This window comes from Amblyraja radiata, chromosome 4, assembly GCF_010909765.2.
Source record: "Amblyraja radiata isolate CabotCenter1 chromosome 4, sAmbRad1.1.pri, whole genome shotgun sequence".
NCBI classification, from domain to species: domain Eukaryota; kingdom Metazoa; phylum Chordata; class Chondrichthyes; order Rajiformes; family Rajidae; genus Amblyraja; species Amblyraja radiata.
In genome coordinates, this window is record NC_045959.1 from 86,702,136 (window position 1) to 86,715,348 (window position 13,213).

The following is a 13,213-nucleotide window of genomic DNA, read 5'->3' on the forward strand; positions in this document are numbered from 1 at the left end:
GCACAGGTTCTATGAGCTATCCTTGGCTGCTTGATGGTCATAAACAGGATTAGCATAAAGCCTATTGACAATGGGAAATCTCAACAGTGGATATCAAAGTTTCTGAAGGTAAGGTGAAAAAGACAATTAATATTGTGTTTACAATGATGCCCAGTGAATGGAAGATTCTAAGCATATCATGTCTTTGAAAAATTCCATGAATTGATAGCTGAATGTGTTTTGTTTCATCAAACATTTGGCATACTTCAAAAGAATCTTGCAGCAGCAGCAGATTTTTTAGGAATTTCCCATGGTTGTGATACATCACTTAAGTTATTTCAGTCATAATTATGGTGACAAATTCCTCCCACAATTTCTGCTGAATTCAGAGTTTTCAAACAAATGCGGTAGAAAACTTTCAAGATCAAATTGTATTACATTAAATATTTTATGAATATGTGAAACAGGGAACTTTGAGTTTTTGATAATTAAATTAGAACTTTTTTTTCTTACACGGTTTGTACGTTCTCCTTTTGACTATGCGTATTTTCTGAGGTGTTCCAGGTGGTTTTCTCCAACACTCCAATGATGTGCAGGTTTGTAGGTTAATTGGCTTCTGTAAAATTGTAAATTGTGCATAGTGTGTAGGAAAGTGTTACTCTACGGGGATTGCTGGTCGGCGCAGACTCAGTGTGCCGAAGAGTCATTTCTCAACGCTGTATCTCTAAAGTCTACAGTTTACCTTTATTTTGTTCATTAAATTATATCAAACTAAATATTTTAATTACATTTATTTTCTAAATTACTTTTAAAAATAATTACAATTTTTTTAAATCAATTTGCACCCCACCCTAAAATATCTGATTATCAAAGATGCTTGGAGGCAATTGGAAATATCTTCACACAGATAGTCGTCAGGGGCAATCCGTGCATCTGGAAATAGTGCATCAGTACCCACCATCTGAGACATAGTCATAGCTCACTGGCCATTCTACTCCACAGGTAGACCTTAACCTGAGGATGTCGGAAGTCACATCCGTTTCACACAGGTGTGGACCTGTGACATGGTTGCCATGTTTAAGGTGACAGAGGGAAAGTTGAAGGAGATTTGTGAGGCAAGACTTCTTTTCACAGGGAGTAGTAGGTTCCTGGAATGCCCTGCTGGGAAAGATGACAGGAGCAGATATGATAGCAACATTCTGAGTCATTAAGTCAGACAAGTGGACAAGCAGGAAGTAGAGGGATATGGCCAAATGCAGGCAGATGGCATTAGTTTAATTTGGCATGGTCATGATCAGATATGTTCTATGTTTAGTTTAGAGACACAGCACGGAAACAGGCTCTTCAGTCTACTGAGTTCTTGCTGACAAGCGATCCAGGTACACTAGCACACTCGGAACCATGAACATTTTTTTACCAAAGCCATTTAACCTACAAAACTGTACATCTTTGGAGTGTCGAAGGAAACGGGAACACCCAAGGAAAACCTACGCAGTTACGGGGAGAATGTATAAACTCCATACAGATAGCACCGGTAGTCAGGATTGAACCTGGGTCTCTGGTGCTATAAGGCAACAACTCTACCACTGCGCCACTACCGCTGCCCATGTTCTACGGCTACAAACATGACAATTAATGGAGAAAATGCTTTGCCTCCTTGAAGGAAAGGAACTCACTTTCCATTTTAAAGTCTGTAGAAATAGAGTATAAGAATCATTCATGGTGTCTGGGTGCTGCTGGTTTGGCCAACATTTATTACCCATTTCTCACAGCTCACTGAGCTGAATAGCTTGCTGGGTCATTTCAAAGTACTGTTAATCATTATGTAAACTGCTCTGGCTTTGTGGTTGCACATAACTCATGATGGATTTCCTTCCCTGAAGCATAATACTGAACCAGATTGGTTTCTACAACTATCCAATAATTTCATGGCCTCAAGCCAAGTTGTTCCAGTAACGTTGCACCACTCACAACTACTTGACAATGTGGAAAATTGTCCAGGTATATTCTATTCATTAAACACAGAAAAAAACCCTAATCAAGCTAATTATCACCCAACAAGAATTCAGAAAAGATTTACCAGGATGTTGCCAGGACTTGAGAGGCTGAGTCATATGGAGAGGTTGAGGAGGGTATGAATTCATTCCTTGAAGCGCAGGAGGATGAGGGGTGATCTTAGAGGTGTACAAAATTCTGAGAAGGATAGATTGGGTAAACGCACAGAGTCTTTTGCCCAGAGAAGGGGAATTGAGAACTGGAGGCCAGAGATTTAAGATGAGGTGGAGAAGATTTAATAGGAACCCGAGGGGAAACCTTTTTAGGGGAAACTTTCAAAGTAGTTGAGGCAGGTACTATTGCAATGCTTGAGAAACATTTTGACAGGTACATGGTAGGTTTAGAGGGATATGGCCCAAAAGCAGGCAAGGTGGGACTAGTTTAAATGTGGCATGTTGATCGGCATAGGCAAGTTTGGCTGAAGGGCCTGTTTCCATGCTGTATGACTCTAATTTAATCTCAACTATAAAAATATTGGAAGATGCTGTTGACATGGTTAGCAGACAACATTTTCTGATGGTGAGAAGTTTGATGTAAGGTTTTCAAATTAAGACTCATTTCTACATGTATATTGGTGCTAAGACACATAGTTCAATAAGTTTTATCAAAAGTCCCTTAAATGTTGTTGTACCTGTTTCAATCACTTTATCTGGCAGCTCGTTTAAAATACATTTAGGCTGTTAAATGGATGAGAAGGATTTAGAAAACTATGGGCGAAATGCAGGAAATGGAAGTAGTTTGTAAACCCTTCTCATCCATTTAACAGCTTAAATGTATTTTAAACGAGCTGCTAGATAAAGTGATTGAAACAGGTACAACAACATTTAGGGACTTTTGGACAGGTTAGTGCATAGTTCAAGTTCAAGTTTGCATTTATTGTCACTTAACCAATTAAGGTTCAATTAAATTTGAGTTACCATACAGCCATACTAAGTGAAAAGAACACAATATACATAAAATACAATTTAACATGAACATCCACCACAGTGGAATCAACACTCCTCACTGTGATGGAAGGCTACACAAACTGTTTCTATTCTGTACGGCTCTATGGTCTTATGACGCAAGCAGTTCCTGATGGTGGATCCAATCCTTCAAAATAAAGTTTTTAATGTACACACATGTACAAAATGAGCAATACATCTGCTTATCAGAATATTATGGACAGTGAATTAAGAGTACTGCCTGTTAGAAGTAAGGAAACAATTTAACGTAAAGAAAAGTTTTTCTCTAATTCTGATGCACAAACATATGGGAAATACAGTGAAATTCACGTGTACAAAAATACAGTGAAAAACATTTTTTCGAGTGCTATCCAGTCAGATTATACCATACATTTTATAAATTCCACCCTCTCAGATGACATATTAAAAGTATCTTTGCTGATTGCAGGGATTGAAGCTTTTGTGCACAGATAGCTTCAACTCCTGGAAACCTTGATCTACGGCCCTGATTCTGTTACTGCCCATGCTGCTCGATGTCAGTCGGGCTCCATGTATCATATCCCCTTCCCCCTCCTTCCTCTCCACCCTTTACAATCAGGCTGAGCTAAAAATCACATTTATTTACAAGAAAGCAATAAACTAATGATTCGCAAATACAAGAATGATTTGAAAACTGATTTATCTTAGATGTGGGTACCTGTTCAATTGAAAAATGAAGGTTCTACAATAAGCATGCCGAATAAAATGCTACAAGAATCTCAATGCTTTTGATATTTTTGGTCCAAACCTAATAAAATATTGTTGAATTTTTTAATGAATCTTTGCATCTGTGGTTGCACATTCAGGATCCCAGATGTTTGAACTCCAAGGCGACTGTTCAGATAATGTACACACCCATTCATTTTCTTTTGTAGGCATCGTTGGTTACTTGACACGTAATCAATATTCAACTGTATCTGACATCTGCCATATCATTAGGGTATTAATTTAATCTGGTACTAAGATTTTTTTAATAGCTCATATCACTTTTTTATATCCTTTAACCAAGTTTATACTGCTTTACTCTTGTATGCTTAAATTTAAGGACATAAATTCCTCAATTGTTGTCAGAATGTGCAGTAATGGATGCACTTTAATGAAGTCAAGCAAAACAGATGAATCTGCAGTTTAACATAAGCATAGTAGAAATAAATAGCTGCAGATGTTAGTTTATACCAAAGGTAAACACAAAGTGCTGGAGTAACTCAGCAGGTCAAGCATCATCTCAGGAGGAAAAGGCTAGGTGATGTTTTTGTTCAGGACCCTCCTTCAGACTGCTCTATCTATGACTAATAAGCTTTTGGTGTAAGGTGTCATTTGAGTGATACTGTGGCACAGTGGTTACTGCTGCTGCTGCACAGTTCCAGAAGCCCAGGTTCAATCCTGATCTTCGAAGCTGTGTGCATGAAGTTTGTACATTTTCCCTGTAATTGCACAGGTTTTCCCTGACACTCTGATTCCCTCCCACATCTACAGTATGTCGGTTGGTAGGTTAGTGGTCTAATGTAAATTACTCTTAGTGTATCTGTGGGTGGTTGGAAAATAAGAATGGAGTTGATGGATGTGTGATAAAGAATGGTTTAGAAACATAGAAACATAGAAAATAGGTGGAGGAGGAGGCCATTCGGCCCTTCGAGCCAGCACCGCCATTCATTGTGATCATGGCTGATCGTTCCCTATCAATAACCCGTGCCTGCCTTCTCCCCATATCCCTTGACTCCACTATCTCCTAGATCTCTATCTAACTCTCTCTTAAATCCATTCAGTGATTTGGCCTCCACTGCCCTCTGTGACAGGGAATTCCATAAATTCACAACTCTCTGGGTGAAAATTTTTTTTCTCACCTTAGTCTTAAATGACCTCCCCTTTATTCTAAAACTGTGCCCCCTGGTTCTGGACTCGCCCAACATTGGGAACATTTTTCCTGCATCTAGCTTGTCCAGTCCTTTTATAATTTTATATGTTTCTATAAGATCCCCCTCATCCTTCTAAACTCCAGTGAATACAAGCCTAGTCTTTTCAATCTTTCCTCATATGACAGTCCCGCCATCCCAGGGATCAATTTTGTGAACCTACGCTGCACTGCCTCAATCACAAGGATGTCCTTCCTCAAAATAGTTTACAGGGAAATAAGTGGACAAAATGGGATCGATGAGATGGCATAGGTTCAATAGGTTGAATAGCTTCCTTGATTGTTAAATGAAAGAAGTGTTTGTATATTTTGTATAAAATTCAGGACTGATGTTAGCAAGTGTTTCTTCATACAACTGTCCAAAACCTAGATTGATTTTCCAGAAAGAACAATGAATGAAAGATATGCAAAAAAATAATGATGATAAGCTGTTAGTAGGGTGAAAATTAGAATCTAGTACTTGGATGGGGGAGGGATAGAGAGAGGGAATGCCGAGGCTACCTGAAGTGAGAGAAATCAATATGCATACCACTGGGCTATAAGCTGCCCAAGCGGCCGACGTTTGCAGCGGCCTCTGCAGTCCGTCTGTCTTTTTATTAAATTTTTGTCCTGTTGAATGTATAGTTTGTAGTGGTTTATACATTGTTTATAACTGTGTATATGTGGGGGGCGGGGGGGAGGGGTGGTGGGGGAAACTTTTAAATCTCTTCCCTGTACGGGGGACCCGACCTTTTCTCTGTCGGGTCTCCATTGTCGTTTGGGCCTAGCACCGTGGAGCGGCCTCCAACCAGAACGACCTGCGGGCTCCAGTCGCGGAGCCTGTGGACTTACCATTGTGGAGCTGGCCGGCTTCGGAGTGTGGAGAGCTGTGGTGGCACGCGGCTGCGACCCGACTCCGGAGCTTCGGAGGTTCAAGCCACAGGCCCGGTGGACGGTAACATCGGGAGCTCGCAGGTCGCTGGTGGGAGACCGCTTTTCTGAGCTCCCGCAACGGCAACTTCTCCCGCCCGAATTGCGGGGTTGAAAACGACCTGGAGCAGGGCCTTACATTGCCCGGCACGGCTTTAACGGCCGCGGGACTTGCCAGCGCCTGCCGGGGACTCCAACATCAAGACCCGGAGCAGGGCCTTACATCGCGTGGCGCGGCCTTAACGGCCGCGGGACTTACCATCGCCCGCCAGGGGCTTTGATATCAGGAGAAGAATGGAGAGCAGGGGTGAGACAAGACTTTGCCTTCCATCACAGTGAGGAGGAGATTCACTGTGATGGATGTTTGTGTAAATTGTGTTGGTGTGTGTCTTGGTTCTTTTCTTGTTGTATGACTGCAGAAACCAAATTTCGTTTGAACTTCATTTGAGGTTCAAATGACAATAAATGGTATTGTAATTGTAATTGTAATTGAAATATGAGATGCTGTTCCTTCAATTTGTGTTTAGCCTCACTCTGGCTATGGAGGAGACCGAGGACAGAAAGGTCTGTGTAGGAATGGGAAGGAGAATTAAAGTGTCCAGCAACCGGGAGATCAGGTTGGTTCACGCGGGCTGAGCGAAGGTGTTCCGCGAAATGATCGCCTAGTCTGCATTTGGTCTCGCCAATGTATAAGAGTCCACATCTTGAACAACGGATACAGCAAATGAGGTTTGAGGAGGTGCAAGTGAACATCTGCCTAATCTGAAAGGACAGATCGGGGTCCCTGGACAGATTAGAGGGAGGAGGTACAGTGACAGGTGTTGCATCTTCTGCTTTGCAGGGGAATGTACCTGGGGAGGGGATCGTTTGGGTGGGAAGGGATGCGTTAACCAGGGGAATCCGGAGGGAACGGTCTCTGCGGCAGGCGGAAAGGGGTGGAGATGAGAAAATGTGGCTAGTGGTGGGATCCCATTGGAGGTGACGGAAATTTTGGAGGATTATGTGTTGTATGCGATGGCTGATGTGGTGGAAAGTAACGACCTGGGGACTCTGTCTCTGTTGCGACTAGGGGGAGGGGGAGCAAGGTCAGAGTTGCAGGGTACCGAAGAGACATGAGTGAGGGCCTCATATATGATAGGAGAGGGGAATCCCTGTTCCTGAAGAATGAGGACATCTCGGATGTTCTAGTATGGAACATCTCATCTTGGGCGCAGATGCGACATAAACGGAGGAATTTGGAGTAGGGGATAGAGTCTTTGCAGGAAGCAGGGTGGGTAGACGTGTAGTCGAGATAGTTGTGGGAGTCAGTGGGTTTGTAATAGATGTCAGGCAATAGTCTATTTCTTTTGATGGAGACTGTGAGATCAAGAAAGGGGAGGGAGTTGTCAGAGATGGTCCAAGTAAATTTGAGTGCAGGATGAAAATCGGTGGTGAAGTTGATTGTCCATGAGTTTTGCATGGGCGCAGGAGATAGCACCGATGCAGTCATCAATGTAATGGAGATAGAGTTTGGGAATGGGGCAGTGTACGCCTGCAACAGGGATTGTTCAACATACCCTACAAAAAGTCAGGCATAGCTAGGGTCCATGCCTTGGACTTGGAGGAAGTGGGTGGAGTCAAAGGAGAAGTTGTTGAGGGTGAGGACTAGTTCCGCTAGGCGGAGTAGAGTGTTAGTAAAGGAAAATTGGATGTTTCTGCGGTCGAGGAAGAAACTGGAGGCTTTAAGGCCTTCCTGGTGGGGGATGGAGGTGTAGAGTGACTGAACGTAATTTGTAAAGATGAGGGAGTGGGGTCTCAGGAAGTTATTAAAGAGACGAAGGGCATGTGAGGTATCTTGGACATAGGTCGGGAGAGATTGAACCAGGAGGGATAGGATGGAGTCGAGGTATGTGGAAATCATTTCCGTGGGGCAGGAGCAGGCAGAAACAATGGGTCTGCCAGGGCAATTGTGTTTGGGGAGAAGGAAAAAATGGGCTGGGAAACGATAAGGTTCGAGGCTGTGCAAAGCAGACGACCAGAAGTGATGAAATCAGTAATGGTGTTTGAGATTAAGGCCAGGTGCTCATCTGTGGGATCACGGTCCAAGGATAAGTAGGAGCAGATGTCTGAGAGTTGTCGCCTGGCCTCAGTGGGCCAGACTACCACGGCACCTCCCTTGTCGGCCGTGTTTGATTATAATGTCAGGGTTGCTGCAGAGTTAGCAAAGGGCTGTACATTCAGAGGGGACGAGGTAGGAATAAGTAAGGGGAGTGGAAAAGTTCAGACGGTTCATTGACTCAATCACACACAATGTTCATATTGACCCCAACATTGCCTTGGTTATATGTGCAGCCCATTAAACTCTTTTGTAAGCACACTGCAGTTTAAAGTGGAATACTTTATTGGAGTAAATTTGATGCTGGTTAAAGCCATTTCCAATTTGTTTTATCTGACCTAAGGGACAAATTTGATTTTTCATTAAACAAATATTTAAGTGGTTTAAATAATTATTTTTGTGTTTGGAAGGCATTAACAATTACAGTTCTTTAATGAGGTTTACCCTAATATTACAATAGAGGTAATTTTGTAACTGTGACCTGCCTACATCTTGCAGCCTACAACATTCAAAGCCTTACTTGACTTCCATATTTCCTTATGAGGTATAAGACCATTCTGCCCATTGAGTCCATGCCTGCACAGAGAGCCAATCTTATTTCCCTACTATCTTTCCTGCGATCTATTCTCACTGCACTCTCTTCAACTTCCCCTGGATTCTATAAATTAACCCGGGACAAGTTACAGTGTGAAACTAACTGATCAACCTGTGCATCTTTGGGACTTCAGAGGAACTGGAACACTTGGAGGGAGCCCATATGGTCACAGGACGGACATGCAGCTTCATGCAGATATAAAGGGAGTTCAGGTTTGAATCTGCATCTCTGGAGCTGTGAGACCGCTCCTCTACCAACTGCTCTACCAGCTTTTCTCCATTCAGTTGTGAACTTCTCATCTTCATTTGAGATTACATCCAAGGCTGTTTATCATGTTTCAAATGTTCCTTTAGTTCCACCTTCTCTTCGTAAATCGACAAACTCGAGTATGTCGGAATACACCAGTGCTGCAAAAACATGTTGTGTATTGTGAACACTGCAAATGGGTTAAAACTCGAAAAATAAGCTCTTACTGATGGAATGATTTCAATTAAATCAAACGGTCAGAGCAATTTCAAAGTACTTGTATTGTTCCAAGTAACCGGCTCAATCCTGCTTTGGTGAGGCAACCATATGTGAAGGCTCAAGATTTGAAATCAATTATCCATCAAACTAGGATCAGACAAAACAAATCCTAATAAATTAAATGCATGTCAAATAAAGGACAATTAACTTTAATGCCGGCTCATAAGTCAATACTGATCAGATTAAAGCATAATGCAAAATTATTTACAGAGGAAAGGTTGGTTGTTTTAAAAAACAGGCAAATCTTTGGCATTTAAATATGAATCATGTCCGAAGAATAATTTCAGTTTTAATTATTAGATTCTATGTTATCACCTCCTCCCCAGCTAACAATGAGCCATGATGGGCTCCAATCTTCCAAAGTCATCTTTTGCCCATTCAGCTTCGTTCAAGCCTTTTCTTACCTCCAGTTCCCTCCCCAATACTGTCAGTCTGAAGAAGGGTCCTGAGCTGAAACATTACCCATCCTTTTCTCCAGAGATGCTGCCTGACCCACTGATTTATTCCGGCCCTTTATGACTATCCTTGGTTGGATTCCCTGGGTGGGTTCTGAAAGTCTGCGCCAAACAATTGGCCACAGCCCTCAAGTTCTCAGTTCAACAGTCTATTGACCCCATCTGCTTCAAGGAATGCTCTATTATTCCTGTCCCCAGGAAAAATAAATAATAGCAACTGTAATGGTGGTTTGAAAGTTTGGTAACGGCCCAAACTTCCAGGCAATTCAGAACCCTTATAATATGCATACAAGAAATATTGCCTATTTTGTGCTACAGTTAGCCCTGGATCACCTTGATGGCATGTCACAAAATGCTGGAGAAAGTCAGCGGGTGAGGCAGCATTTATGGAGAGAAGGAATAGGTGAAGTTTCGGGTCCAGACCCTTCTTCAGGCTGATGTTGGGGGGACGGGGGGGGGGGGGGGGGGGGGGGGGGGAGGAAGGAAGAGGAGGAGACAATAGGCTTTGTGGGAGAGCTGGGAAGGGGGTGGCGGGTGGGGGAAAAACAAGAGCTATCTAGAATTAGAGAAGTCAATGTTCATACCGCTGGGTTGTAAACTACCCAAGATCAGGTTGGTTAATGCCCAAGATCAGGTTGGTTAATACAAACTGAGCGGTGGTTTTGGGCAAAGCAATCGCCGAGCCTGCACTTGGTCTTGCCGATGTAGAGAAGTTGGCACCTGGATCAGTGGATGCGGTAGATTAGGTTGGAGGAGATGCAGGTGGACCTCTGCCTCACCTGGAAAGACTGTTTGGATCCTTGGATGGAGGGGGGAGGTAAAGCGACAAGTGTAACATTTCCTGCAGTTGCAGGGGAATGTACCTGGGAGGGGGTTGTTTGGGAGGTAAGTAACGAGTTGACCAGGGAGTTGCGGAGGGAGCGGTCTCTGAAGAAAGCAGAAAGGGGTGGAGATGGGAAGATGTGGCCCGTTGGAGGTGGTGAAAGTGTTGGAGGATTATATGCTGCATGCGACAGCTGATGGAGTGGAAAGTGAGGACAAGGGGGACTTGTTGCGAATGGGGAAATGGGGAGCTAGAGCGGAGCGGCAAGATATCGAGGAGGCCCTAGTGAGAGTCTCATCATTAATAGAAAAGGTGAATCCCCATTTTCTAAAGAATGAGGACATTTCCGATGATCTCGTATGGAAAACCTTGTCCTGGACGCAGATGCGGCATAGACGGGGGAATTGTGAGATGGGGATAGTCTTTACACGATGCAGGGTGGGAAGAAGTGTAGTCTAGATAGCTATAGGAGTCTGTAGGTTTGTAATGGATGTCGGACGATAGTCTGTCTCCTGTGATGGAGACGGTGAGATCCAGAAACGGTAGGGAGATGTCGGCGATGGTCTAAGTGAATTTGAGGGCAGGATAGAAATTTGTCGTGAGGTTGATGAAGTCAGTGAGGTCTGCATGGGTGCAAGAGGCAGCACTGATGCAGTTGTTAATGCAGCGGATGTAGAGTTCAGGGATAGGGCCAGGGTACGCCCTGGAACAGTGATTGTTCGACGTATCCTACAAAGAGGCGGCAGGCATTACTGGGGCCCATGCGAGTCCATAGTTATGTCTTGGATTTGGAGGAAGTGGGAGTAGTCAAAGGAGAAGTTGGTGAGGGCAAGGAACAGCTCAGCTAGGTGGAGGAGAGTATTGGTAGACGGAAATTGGCTTGATCTGCAGTTGAGGAAGAAACGGAGGGCTTTAAGACCTTCCTGGTGGGGGATGGAGGTGTAGAGTGACTGGACATCCATGGTAAAGATGAGGGAGTGGGGGCTGGAAAACAGAAGTCGTTGAATGGACGAAGAGTGTGTGAAGTGTCTTGGACGTAGGTAGGGAGGGATTGGACCAGGGGGGATAGGATGGAGTTGAGGTATGTGGAAATTTATTTGTTGGGACATGAAACAATGGGTCTGCCAGGACAGTTCTGTTTGTGGATTTTGAGGAGAAGATAAAATTGGGCTGTGTGGGGCTGGGAACGATAAGGTTGGAGGCTTTCGAGGGCAGAGAGCCGGAAGTAATAAAATCAGTAAAGGTGTGTAATTTTAAGGACTGGTGCTTGTCTGTGGGGTCATGGCCCAAGGATAAGTAGGAGGAGGTGTCTGAGCCTGGCCTCAGCTCAGTAGAGGTCAGTGCGTCAGGCTACCACGGTGCCTCCCTTGTCGGCGGGTTTGATTATCAAGTCGGGGTTGCTGTAGAGTGAGCAGAGGGCTTTACGCTCAAGGTAGGAGAGGTTAGAGTGAAGGGCTGGGAGGGTGAGTTAAAGTGCTGAGCAACCCGGGAGATCAGGTATGTTAAGGCAGACTGAGTGGAGGTGTTCAGCAAAATGATCGCCGAGCCTGTGCTTGATCTCGCCGATGTACAGAAGTTGACACCTGGAACAATGGATACAGTAGATGAGGTTGGAGGAGGTGCCTCACCTGAAAAGACTGTCAAGGTCCTTGGATGGAGTCGAGGGGGGCGGTAAAGGGACAGGTGTTGCATCTCCTTCGGTTGCAGGGAAAAGTATATGGAGCTGCTGTTATGTAAGAGTAGGAGTAAACGGGTCCTTTTCAGAATGGCAGGCAGTGACTAGTGGGGTACCGCAAGGCTCAGTGCTGGGACCCCCAGCTATATACAATATATATTAAAGATCTGGATGAGGGAATTGAATGCAACATCTCCAAGTTTGCGGATGACACGAAGCTGGGGGGCAGTGTTAGCTGTGAGAAGGATGCTAGGAGGCTGCAAGGTGACTTGGATAGGTTGGGTGAGTGGGCAAATGCATGGCAGATGCAGTATAATGTGGATAAATGTGAGGTTATCCACTTTAGTGGCAAAAACAGGAAAGTAGACTATTATCTGAATGGTGGCCAATTAGGAAAAGGGGAGATGCAACAAGACCTGGGTGTCATGGTACACCAGTCATTCAAAGTAGGCATGCAGGTGCAGCAGTCAGTGAAGAAAGCGAATGGTATGTTAGCATTCATAGCAAAAGGATTTGAGTATAAGAGCAGGGTGGCAGTGTGAACTGTGAGGAGGATGCTTTGAGAATGCAGGGTGACTTGGACAGGTTGAACCTCCCTGCAGTAGAACCTCCCTGCAGGAGTATAAGAGCAGGGAGGTTCTACTGCAGTTGTGCAGGGTCTTGGTGAGGCCACACCTGGAGTATTGCATACAGTTTTGGTCTTCTAATCTGAGGAAAGACATTCTTGCCATAGAGGGAGTACAGAGAAGGTTCATCAGACTGATTCCTGGGATGGCAGGACTGTCATATGAAGAAAGACTGGTTAGGCTCGGCTTGTACTCGCTAGAATTCAGAAGATTGAGGGGGGATCTTATAGAAACTTACAAAATTTCTAAGGGGATGGACAGGCTAGATGCAGGAAGATTATTCCCGATGTTGGGGAAGTCCAGAACAAGGGGTCAAAGTTTAAGGATAAGAGGGAAGTCTTTTAGGACCGAGATGAGAAAATATTTTTTTACACAGAGAGTGGTGAATCTGTGGAATTCTCTGCCACAGAAGGTAGTTGAGGCCAGTTCATTGGCTATATTTAAGAGGGAGTTAGATGTGGCCCTGGAGAGAAGGCAGGTATGGGATACTGAGTTGGATGATCCGCCATGATCATATTGAATGGTGGTGCAGGTTCGAAGGGCCGAATGGCCTACTCCTGCACCTATTTTCTATGTCTCTA